The following is a 13,346-nucleotide window of genomic DNA, read 5'->3' as shown; positions in this document are numbered from 1 at the left end:
CTGGGTTGCAGGCTAGATCCCCAGTGGCGGGTGTGCAGAAGGCAGCCAACCAATGATTCTCTCTCATCATTGATGCTTATAACTCTCTCTCCCTCTCCCTTCCTCTCTCTGAAATCAATAAAAATATATTTTTAAAAAACATTTAAATATTCATCTACAACCTTGATGGCTTTATGTAGCCATAGATAAATGACCCGAATACTCACAAGTCTTTGGCTTTCTGGGGCTTTTCTTCTGTCTCATATGTTACCAGAAAGGGGAACCAGCCAGGTGCAGGTCTGCCTAGGGCTAGCCAGTAGAGTGTGGGTGCTTGACTTTGTGCAGGAAAGATTTCACAAGTCCAGGTGATTGTGAGAGTATGTTTATTAAAGTTGGAAACAGTGAGACTAGGAAGGGCTTAGGATAGAAGAAGCAACAAGAGAGAGAGATGGAGTTAGGGGGGCTGCTGCTTTGTCTCTCTAGAAACATTATAGGAAAGAAGTGAGCCAAGGTGGGGCTGCTGTCAGCTCACTGGAGAGTCCGAGAAAAGGGTGCCTTAGGGACAGGTTCAGGGGGTTAGCCTGGGACGAGCTGCTGCTGCCCATTGTTCCCTTGCTTGCAAGTCTTGTGAGGTTCCTTAGAGTTTAGGAGATGCTTGCTTATGGGGGCAGAAGAAGAAGAAGGAAAAGGCGTGGATGTGCTCCTGGAAGGGAGAGTGAGCACTGGATCCTTGTCTTGAGGCTTTTAAAGGATAGGAGTTTAGGGGAGGTCTTAGGGGCGGATCTCAATAGCATTATTCATCAGCTTTATGCTGATGCATCAAAATGAGATTTATTCGCCCGATGTCATAGTCCTTGGGTGTGGTTGGCACAAATGGTACTACAGTGGAACCTCGGTTCTCAAAATTAATTCGTTCTGGAAGCCTGTTTGAGAAGTGATTTGTTTAAAAACAGAGTCGTTTTTTTCCCCTTAGAAATAATTTAAGTTGAATTAATTCATTCCAGACCCCAAAATGATTCCCTGTTTTAACCTTCCTTATATACAGTACATGTCGAATGTACTGTTTAATCTATAAACAAGCACTTCTTTTCTTAAATTTATTGAACTGCCTCCTACTAGCCTTAAAGGAATCATTTTCAGCTTTCGTTCCATGAGTGTCTTTCAGGAGGTCAGTATGCAGCATCTTCACTTTTTCACATGTCACTGCCTCTGAAATGCTGTCACCAGCTAACTGCTTTTCATTTATCTAAATCAACAACACTTTTTCTACCTCTTCAATGGCCTGTGATCATTGTTTCTTTTGCACAATTAGCAACATTAACACTCTCAAAAGCCTCTTTATGTTTTAAAATTGTGCTAATCTCGCCAGGAACAAACAAACAAATAAAAAAACACAAAAGTATTCACAGCACAATTTCTTGAGATGTTAATGACATGAGGTTTAGGGGTAATATGACTCATACTGGTACATTCTCTCCTTTGTTTGTGGCCTGAGAGATGCTTTTTGTCATGCTAATGTATCAGCAGGAAAGGGTTGTCAAGTCCAGAACCAACGTTTGTTTAACTGTGACATTTTTTCAGTGAATAACTTGGTAAAGAACCAAATTGTTAGAGACAGGTGAGGTTTGAGAACCAAGTTTTGACTGTAATTGGATTTCTGCTATCTTCTGAGCAGGGTTATTAAAACTAGTTACTCTCTAGTTGGGGAGGGAAAGTGGAGAATTAAAGTATTTTTTCCTGTCTGAATGGTGGTCGTCGGATATCACAGTTAGTTGTTGTTTCTATTTTGATGCCCTTACTTTGCAAATTTAAAAATTGGCAAGCCTATACATCTCCCCAAATTGTGATCTGAAATCTTACTGTGGTAGGCAGTTAGACAGACATGAGCAGAGCAAGGACAATTGGCCAGCTATAAAGGGTCACCTGGTGGAAAGCCCCAGGTACCCAGCAAAGGACAATTGTAGGGTAAGACCTGATCCCCAGGATGAATTTTTCTTCACTTAGCATATCACTGTTCATGCAGGTAGGATAGTTAAAACAATGGCCAAACAGTTTACACCCCTTTAGTAAATTACAAAATCCCATCTTCCCTGACCAAGGATACTTATAAGTAAGCGATTTACACCTATCCCCTCCTCCCCCATCGGGGGATACATAGCCTAAATCACTATACTCAGGGAGATAAATCACAAAAATCCCATTAGTGCCATTTGTGCCAACCACACCCAAGGACTAATAATCAGCGGAATAAATCTCATTTTGGTGCATCAGCATAAAGCTGATGAAATTCTATTGAGACCCTCCCCTAAGTCCTATCCTAAAATTCCCGCCTTTAGGAAACAGATAAGAACCCTCAAGACAAAGACCCAGCACGGGCTCTCTCTGGAGCACACAGGCCTTTCTTCCCTCTTAGGCTTGCATCTCCACTTTTCTCTCCTCAAGTCTAAGGGTCCCTAAGAGACTTGCAACCAGGGGAGCAATGGATAGTGGCAGCTTATCAGGCCAATTCCCTCTCCAAGGCCCCTTTTCTCTGGCTTTTCAGTGAGCCGAGGCAGCCCCGCCATGGCTCACTTCTTCCTTCTGATGTTTCAAGAGAGCCAAAGCAGAGCACAGCCTAGGCTCTCTCCCGTTGCTTCTTCTGTCTGAAGCCCTTCCTTTAACAAAACTATCCTTTACTATCCCCAACTTTAACAAGCATGCTCTCAACATCACCTGGACCTGTGTTGTGAATTATTTCTTGCACAAAATCAAGAACCCACACACGACCAGATGGCCTGAGGCAGACCTACTTCAGGTCCAGTCTCTTGCCAGTGACATTCTCACCAATAGTGGGGTAATAATGTATACCTTGTATTGATTACAAAGATAACCTATTTAAATGGTGGCATATCAGAGTTTTCAATGACTGTCATTACCACAAGAATTATTTTGGTCTCAATGAAAACTCCTGCAATGTAATTCTTTCAGTTTCTGTCCCTTCTTCTGGGGACTACAAATTGAGAAATAGGAACTGAAGGCAACCCATGCACAATTTGGCATGGCTTCTCTCCTATAGTCATGACTCCCAGCCTGAAGGCTCACAGAAGGAAACACACTTGCATCTGTATTTCTAGAAGGGAGATTAAATCTAGGATTAGTCTATTAGAAAGAAGACATTTCAAAATTTGGGTGCACAGCTGAATATGAAAAGTAAATTGCACTATAAGCCAGATGTTCCAAAAACTTCCTTTCTATTTTTTTTCCTGAAGGAAAATTCTAGTTCATAAAGACAACAATGAGCAGAAATTGCTATCACAAAATTGTTCATCATTATTTAAAATGAGCCCATTTGAAAATAATCAAAGATGTGTACAATGATTTATAGAGAAAGTTGTTCATTTCAGTGTTATTTATCATACGTAAAACATAGAAACATTCTAAATGGCTTAGCATAAAGGATTTGTTATATAAATTACAGTACTTTCATTTGATGGACTGCCATACAAACATTAAAAATCATGTTGTTGAAGAATATTTAATGACTTGAAAACGTGTTTGCAATATTTTCTAAGCAAGGAGAGCAGGTTAAAAAATAGATTTTGTAGTATGATCATATTTTATGTCATTATAACTCAGATATCAGCTGGAACTTTCTAAAACTTGCGATTCAGATAAGATTAACTCAAATTTCCAACCCCATGGCCTGGGGACATCAAAGCTTTGCAAAGATTTCTTTAAGATCCTAGGGACGCCGTTTCTTCTGCCTCTTGTCAGTCACCACTTCTGTCTCCCATTTTGAACTCAGTGTGAAACTCAACCTCTCTTTTCTGTTTGCAAAGCAAACTTTATAGCATCAAAGTCAAAGTTATCGAAGTTCTTCCTATCTTTCATGATTTTGGGGTTGGAGTAAAAAGATGGAGTGAATGGAAGAAGCATAGTGAGGTAAATAGTGACCCCAAAAAGATATGTCCATGTCCTAACTCCATGAACCTATGAAAGTGACATTATTTGGGAATAAAATGAAGTCTTTGCAGATGTAATTAAGTTGATAATATCTAAATGGAATCATCCTGGATTAGCATGGACCCTAAATTCAATGATAGGTATCCTTATCCTATATAATAAAAGGCTAATATGCAAATCGGCCAATTAGCGGAATGACCGGTCGCTACGACCGGAGCTGCCCCTGGTGGTCAGTGCGCTCCCACAGGGGGAACGCTGCTCAGCCAGAAGCCCTGAGCCGGGCTCACTGCTGGCAAGTGCAGCAGTGGTGGCAGGAGCCTTTCCCGTGGGGAGCAGGCCTAAGCCATCAGTTGAACATCCACCGAGGGCTTCTGGACTGTGAGCGGGCACAGGCAGGGCTGAGGATCCTCCTCCCTGTGAGTGCACGAATTTCGTGCACTGGGCTTCTAGTTATATATAATAAAGAGGTAATATGCAAATTGATCCTCACACCCTCACAAGATGGCCACCCCCATATCATCACAAGATTGCCACCCAACATCATCACAGGATGGCCACCCCTACATCATCACAAGATGACTGCCACAAGATGGCTGCCTGCCCCCACGTTGTCACAAGATGGCCACCACAACATGGCCGCCCCATGTCATCACAAGATGGCTGCCCCCACATTGTCACAAGAGGGCTGGCAGGGGAGGGCCATTGGGGGCGACCAGCCCTGCATTTGAGGGCAGTTGGCTGCAACCAGGCCTACAGGGGAAGGCAGTTGGGGGAGATCAGGCTGGCAGGTGAGGGCAGTTGGGGATGATCGGGCTGGCAGGGGAGCAGTTAGGTGTCAATCAGGCCGGCAGGGGAGTGGTTAGGGGGTGATCAGGCTGGCAAGCAGAAGCAGGTTAGGGGCAATCAGGCAGGCGAGTGGTTAGGAGTCAGCAGTCCCGGATTGTGAGAGGGATGTCTGACATCCCCCAAGGGGTCCCAGATTGGAGAGGGTTCAGGCTGGGATGAGGGACACCCCCACCCCCAGTGCACAAATTTTGTGCACTGGGCCTCTAGTAAGAGATAAAAAAGAAGATAGAGGGAAACATAAGGGAAAGGTCATGTGAAAACGGTAGAAGAAATTGGAGTTATGACACAGCCAAGGAACACCTGGAGCTACCAGAAGCTGGAAGAGGCAAGCAAAGGTCCTCTCCTAGAACTTCAGAAGGCACATGGCCTTGACACAACCTAACATCAGACTTCTGGCCTCCACAACTGTGAGAAAATAAATTTCTGTTGCTTAAACCACCACATTTGTGGTAATTTTGTTATGGCAGCCCCAGGAAACTAACGCAATCACTGAAGTGCATATAATAATAAAATAAAATAAAATAAAATAAACAAGAAAAAAACAAACCTTGACTTACTAACATGGCCCTTTATTTCCTCCCACTACTGCCACTGTGGAGTTTGCCAACCTTACTGATACTTCCTTGAGCTTTTTTTTTTTTTTTAAATCCTCACCTGAGGACAGGCTTTTATTGACTTTAGAGAGAAAGGAAGGGAAAGGAGAAAGAGAGGAGAAGAGAAACATTGATGTCTGAGAGAAACATTGATTTGTTGCTTCCCACACACACCCTGACTAGGGACCTGCAACCTGGGCATGTGCCCTGACCAGGAATCAAACCTGTGACCCTTCAGTGCACGAGACGATGCTCCAAGCAACTGAGCTATACTGACCAGGGCTCTCACTCTCTCTTATACCCCTCCTCTTCTTCCTATTGTCCCATGAGCTCTAACTTTTCTTCCACCTATTCTACAGAGCTATCAGCTCACAGCTCACTCTAACTCCTCTTCCCCAACTTATATGTTCCCAACGTACTTTACCCACATCTTTCCCCATTTAAGTTAGGGCAAGTTCATCCTTCTGAGAGCACAGCCTACAAGCATTGAACTCCCCTTGTCTCTGCTATTTGACTCAATCCACATCCAATCCATCAAGAAATCTTGTAGGCTCTACATTCATACTTGACAACTCCACTGCTACTAACCTGGTCCAATCTACCATCAACTCCTACCTGGATGGCAGCAAAAGCCTCCTAATAGGTCCTTCTGAATCCATCCTTGTCTCCCTACTGTCCATTCTCAACCTGGCACCAGAGAAATCCTTTTATAAACATAGTCTTATCACATCACCCATTTGCTAAAAACCTGGCAAAGGCTCCCCATGTTACCCAGAATAAAAGCCAAAATCTTTAAATGGCTCCAAGTCTAGATGATCTGGCCTCTGTAGCTCTTAGTCCACATCTCAGACTATTATGACCTCATTCACTTTTACCTGCTCTTCAAACACATGGGCACACACCTGCTCTAGCTTTTCCCTCTGTCTGGAATCCTCTTGTCTACTTGACCAATTCCCTGGCCTCCTTTAAGTCCCTACTCAAATGTCTTCTGCTCAATGCACCCCACCCCCTTTCCTTCCTCTTTAACATGTTCTAAATTTTCCAATAAAAATAATCTAAGTAAAAAACTCATGGCAACAAAAAGAAATTCCACAATCAATCAATCAATCTACCTACCAAAAATGAACTAGTTGTCATAAAGGTGTTATTATATTTATGTGAACTGAAATATGAAGTCATATATTTTTCTAACAGTTAATCATTAAATACAATTTGAAGCATAGAACTAAAAAAGAATTCAAATCCTTTGATCTGGCTGATTGATTTGACAATGTGGACTAGCTGGGTCAAGTATATGATAAATATTTTCCATAAGTTGCATTAGATAAACCTTTAGTTATGAAGTTGTTTGAAAATATATTTAAGATGCATGATAGCCCTCGCTGATTTGGCTCAGTGACTAGAGTGTTGGCCCGTGGACTGAAGGGTCCCGTGTTCGATTCCCAGTCAAGGGCAAATACCTCAGTTGCAGGTTCTATCCCTGGCCCCAGTCAGGGCATGTGTGGGAGGCAACAAATTTATGTGTCTTTCTCATGTCAATGTTTCTCTCTCTATCCCCCTCCTCCCTTCTACTCTCTCTAAAAATCAATGGGAAAAAAATATCTTCAGGTGAGGATTTTCTTTTTCAAGACACACGATAATATTAAAGAATTTTAGCAAAAAATACTGCATTCACAATACTGTATTTGTATTGAAATTAACAATTTGATTGACCAAATTTTGAGTACATGTAGTTAAACAAGAAGCCTCTAAGAGGGAAAGAATAACAGCCATTCTACAGGGCCATCCCACCGATAGAAAGGAAATCTTTCTGCTGGCATTTCCTCTCTCTCTTCTTCCACATTCCTAAGGCTCTGCAGTCCACATTGTGTTTGGACCCTCACACCCTCCCCTGCATTGCCCCAGTTCATGTCCTCTTATCTAATGCTCTCTCTCAGCTTCATCTCATTACACAGGACTTAAGGGAGTGGTGCAGGAATGAAGCTTCTTTGGAGCCTGGGAGTTGAAGAAAAAAGTGTCCTCAGATTGGATTGTCTAAGAGATGATCAAACCTTACCCAATTGCCAAGATTAACTTGCTGACCCTCTGGGGTGTTACTCTAGTCAGAGGCTATTAGAAAAACAGAGTGAAAGCAGAGGAATAGAAAAAGAGTGAATGAGTCCAAGAGGCTTTGCCAGGCAAAATTAAACTAATATGAGAATGAAGGGGGAAATAAGGGAGGCCAAACCCAGGTATTACTGGAGATAAGAAATCCACTTCTGGGCATTAGATTAAGATAAATGGACCATCCCCATAAATAAATCCCAGTGGCAGATTCATATATATTTGGGAATCATCAACTCAGGGTTCAGGGTTGAAACCAAGAGAACTGAAGAGTTCTTTTAGGTGAAGGATGTGGACAGTGGAAGAAAAGAAGGCTGAAGGTAGAATTCTGGGTTTTATCCAATTAGGAGCTCAGAAGAAAATTAAGGAGGAGAGGGAAGGAGCCAAAGAAAGGAAATGGAGAGGAGGGATGAAGTAAAAGGGAAAAGAGGAAGAGGGAGAGAAGGTAGAGAAGAGCATAAATATGTAAGTGCTCAGTAAAAGAGAAGGGATTCTACAGGGTCCTGTCAGTGACAGAGAAATTCAAACACACAGCTAAAGAGAAGAGGTTCTTCGCAAAAAGGAAAATCTAAACAAATGCTACGTTTTAATTTGTCTTACATAACTGAATCCCTAATGAAACATCTGTGCAAGAATTGCATTCAATACATATCAGAACTCATAGCATTCACAGCACTACCTTTCGTTTCTTCGATTCATCTGAACGGCTTATGTGTTGCTTTTCAAGAAACACCACCAAAATGTTCCTTACAAATAAGGATGGAGAAATTAAAGCAGCTTCATCTCTGTACAGTGCGCCACCTATTCATTTTACACTGCACTGTCAATGGTCTCTGAGGGGGGGAAACATTTGGGTATGCTGTGGGTTAGGTAAACACCAATAAATATTGATGCATGCATAATTAGAATGACTAGAATAATCCTGGCATATAATTACCCTTGCAGTTAGAGGAGAAACAAAATAAATACAAGTCGACTCTCAATTTTCAATGCAGCGAATTGAAAACCATTTATTATTCAAAGCTCACTTTCTCTCCTGGTTTGTACCTTTTTCTTCTTTCCCTGAGAAAAAGGAAGGAGAGTCCCAGGGGCAAAGCTGTCAGATTGAGATGGTGGAGCAAGAGAATTATGCTTATTTTTTAAGACAGTGGCTCCTAAACTTTTACCCATATTGATTTTGCCAACTATGACACACTTCCTTAGGCCATCCTATCCCCTTCCCACTCAAAATACATTGAAATTACAATGACTTGTTGTTCTTGTTAATCCTCACCTGAGAATATATTTTTCTTTTCTTTTTTTTTTTTTTTAGAGAGAGAGAGTGGAAAGGAGGGAGGGAAAAAGTGGGGTAATGGGGAGGGAGAGAGAGATATATCGATTTGAGAGCGACACATCGATTGGTCGCCTCCACATGCTCCCTGACCAGCGCCAGGGATAGAACCTGTAACCCAGGTGCATGCCCTTAACCAGGAATCAAACCCATGATCCTTGGATGTGTAGGCCACCGCTCTAACCACTGAGCACACCAGCCAGGGCAAAATGACATTTTTAATAACAAATTTATTGAGATATCATTAACATATCATGCAATTTACCCACTTAAAGTATACAAATCAATAGTCTTTAGTATTCACAGAGTTGTGTAACCATCACTACATTTTATCACCCCACTAGCTGTCACCCCATTTCACCCCAAACCCTCAGGCCACTGACAACCACTAATCTGCTTTTCGTGTCTATGGATTTGCCAATTCAGGACATTTTATAGAAATGAAATCATGTAATATGTTGCTGCCAATAACTGGCTTGTGAAACTGGCTGATAAAAATATGAGCTTATTGTTTTCTAGGCCCATCCATGGTTGTAACATGTATTAGCACCTCATTGACTTTTATGGATGATGAATACCAACATGTATGGATATATCACATTTTATTTATCCATTCATTCATTGATGGACATTTGGGTTGTTTCTTCTTTAGAACTATAATGAATAGTGCTGCTGTGAACATTCCTGTACAAGTTTTGCATATGTAATATTTAAAAAAATATTTCTTTTATTGATTTCAGAAAAGAAGGGAGAAGGATAGAGAGATAGAAACATCAATCAGTTGCCTCCTGCATGCCCCTCACTGGAGATCAAGCTTGCAACACTGGGCATTTGCCTTGCAACTTGGAATCGAATCATGACCTCCTAGTTCATAAGTCAACACTCAACCCCCGGGCCACACCGGCAGGTGTGCACATGTAATCTTAATCTTGATCTCTAACAAATGCAGCTAACACTGCCCAGGGAGTGTCAGTGAGGGACAAAGGCATCGTCTTATTTCATCATTTAGAAATCTTCTGTGCAGAACCAGGGTTCAAATCTTTATTGCTCCTACTCCAAAATCCATGCTTCTAGTCTCCTTGCCATTCTTCCTCTAAGTCTAAAGATTAAAAAGGTAAGTCATTCATTAGTTCAAGATAATTACTATACCATATGTAAGACATTAATTAAGACAGCTCTTAGGTAATCATAGCACATCCTATTTAAAAAACACCGCCCCTAAAAGTGTGGCTCCCTGGAGAAATTATCTTCAGGGGCGAAGGAAGTTCCTCAAAGTGCATGAGGACAGTACTTTCAGATACTGCAGTTCCCCATTATCACAGCAGAGCTCTATAGAAGTTTCCAGAAGCCATCAAGTGAGTTATTCTGAGAAAAAGGGTATGTGAGGAAAAGGGTGGGAAATGGGGATCCATCCAGATCATGCCTTCTCCTTCCTGTAGACTTCTTTCATCTTGCTGCGGTGTACTGCACAGTTCCAACACATAGACAAGGTCTTCTCCTTCAGATTAATTAATCTGAGCAGTACACAGAATGATATCTCCTTTTTTCCTCCCAGCACAGACATAGCCAGCACCTCTTCACCCCTCAGACACATGGCACCCAATCCTGACTCTATGCTTTTGCCCATAATTTCTTCCACCAATAGGTGTGTTTCTTCTCTTCTCTCTGGAAAACTTCTATGCATTCCATAGGACTCATGCCACAAGCCCAAGCCACTTCCTCAATAGAAATTTCAGGAGTTGTTCCCAAGGAAATGACTGGGATAAGAGAGACACTTGATAGTAAGTTCAATATGAAGGATCCTTAAAAGGCAAAGCTTTATAGGATTTTGTATGTATCAGATGCTACTGGTGCCCCACTGGCATCCCCTTCCTCCTGCCACACTGGTGCCTTCCTGCCCAGTTTCCAAATGCCAGCATCTGTATTGTTTTTGCATTGCTCTGTTATGGGAAGACTGGCAGTGATAGGGAATAAATACACCCACATACCAGGCCCATAACATATCCTTAACAAATAATCGAAGGGTGTTAGTGAGTAAATAGTGAGCCGCCTTGCCCCTACCCCCCATCCCAAATGAGATGACTCTGAGAACGTTGTTTACACTGGGTTTCAGAGTTTTCCCAGAAGGAGTAAGTGACAGTTATCCTAGTAAGAGCTGGATTCCTTTTCCTTCCCTGTCTGGTTTCCTCACTCCCTTACTGGTATTTCCTGAGGTCACTTCCCAAATAAACTACTTCCACTGGACTCCTTGCCTCCAGGTCTGCTTCTGGGGAAACTAAAAATAGAATGTAGTGGTTTTCTCTTACAATTCGATCAGCAGAATTCCTTGCAAAGCCTATTCTCAGTTATATCACCCCACCTAAGAGGAGGCTCCCACACAAGGAAGAAGTTAATGGGGTTTGCCCTTCATTTTCTGAAGGGGGTTCAAAAGAAGTAGCTCTGGAGCAGATGTCTGCTGGAGGATCCAGTCATTGTGAAGATGAGTGTCTTTTATATCCAGGTTGCTGCACAGCAATAGGGAGTAGGCAATAGAACAAACTCCTGCTACATGATAAACATACCCACCAGGGCTGTCATTTGCATTGCTCCAAACTTGACATGATGCTTGGTACACAGCCAGTGCCTAATACATGCTGACTATCACTTAATAAGATATCATTTGCAGACCAGAAAAGAAATGCAAAGAATATGGCTCAATCAACAGAATATGCGGATATGCACAAGACAAGAAAACAAATTATCCTCTAGAATCTCAAAGATAACAGACCTGCCAACACCTTGACTTTCACCCAGTGAAATTTATTTCAGATACATTTCAGTAGCCCCTGCCTTTGAATACATCATTCTTTCTTGGCACATGTTTTTCAACTGTCTTGTATTAGTATAAAGGCAAAGCTGGTGAAAAAATAAAGCAAGCCCTCAAATCACAGTGGCTTGATACATAAACTTATACATGATAAAATTGTAAAGAACTAAATGCATGCCGAGACCGGTTTGGCTCAGTGGATAGAGCGTCGGCCTGCGGACTCAAGGGTCCCAGGTTCGATTCCGGTCAGGGGCATGTACCTTGGCTGCGGGCACATCCCCGGTGGGGGGTGTGCAGGAGGCAGCTGATCGATGTTTCTCTCTCATCGATGTTTCTAGCTCTCTGTCCCTCTCTCTTCCTCTCTGTAAAAAATCAATAAAAAAAAACTAAATGCATAAAACACAAATGAGTACATGTAAAATTGAGGAAATCTGAATATGATTTGTGGATTCTATACTGTCAATATCTTGATTGTGATATTATACTATAGTTTTGCAAAATGTTACAAGTAAATCTATAATTCTCGTAAGAAAATTTTAATTAAAATGTGTAGTGACATAGGTAAGTTATAGTGCAGCTAATCTAGATTGGTGAGACAGCTCTATTCCACAAGGACATTAGGGACCCAGGTTCCTTCTATCTTATAGCTCCAACATCCCCGAATGCACCATCCTCACTCACTGGTTGAAGCTGAGTTACTGACCAAACTGAGTTTGATCCTCAAACTTTTTAAACAGGAGGCCAGTTCACTGTCCCTCAGACCTTTGGAGGGCCGAACTATAGTTTAAAAAAAGCTATGAACAAATTCCTATGCACACTGCACATATCTTATTTTGAAGTAAAAAAACAAAACGGCAAAAACACCCGCATGTGGCCCGCGGGCCGTAGTTTGAGGACACCTGGTCTATGGGAAGGGAGAAAAGAGGGCAAACAATTTCTTTTAAGCATGTGATGCAGAAACTGGACACACCATTTCCATTCATACTGTATTGGCAAAAACTTAGCCACATGGGCAAATCTAGCTTCAGGGGTTAAATGTAGTTTTTTTTCTGGTTGGTCATGTGCTAATAAAACACTGTTATTAAGGAAGAAGGGAAAGATGTATTTTCAATAACAATTAGCAGTGTTCCACAAAGCATAATTGGTTTTGTTGGTTGCTTGGTTGTTGGTTGGTTGGTATGCTCTTTGGTTATGTACCAAGAATCCTTTCTTTTGAGCAAATGCACAAGACACCTGATATGTTCTATAATAATTTTTCTTTATCCAGTGGTTTGGTGGGCCTGGATCCCATCTTTGGTAGGCTGAATATTGACCCCCAAATATATCCTTGTTTTAATCCCTGGAACCTATGAATGTTACCTTCCACATCTAAAAGGGCTTTGTAGGTGTGGTTAAGTTAATTATCTTGAGATAAGAAAATCATCTTGTATTATTTGGGTGGGCCCTAAATGTAACTACAAGTTTCCTTATAAGAGGGAGGCAAAGCAAGATTAAACTGTAGAACACAGAGCAGGCCATGTGACAACAATGTAAACAAAGAGAGACTTGAAGCTGTATGTTACTGATTTTGAAAATGGAGGAACAGGCTATTAGACAAGAAATTCAAAGAATATAGATCATTAACTGCAAAACACAAGGAAACAAATTCTCTTCTAGAGCCTCCATAAGGAGCCAGACCCACTTACATCTTGATTTTACTCCAATAAAATCGGTTTTAGATCTGTAAGAGAATAAGTGTGTGATTTTT

The sequence above is a fragment of the Cnephaeus nilssonii genome (assembly GCF_951640355.1).
Source record: "Cnephaeus nilssonii genome assembly, chromosome: 20".
Classification (NCBI taxonomy): Eukaryota; Metazoa; Chordata; class Mammalia; order Chiroptera; family Vespertilionidae; genus Cnephaeus; species Cnephaeus nilssonii.
Note: the sequence above shows the minus strand (reverse complement) of the source record.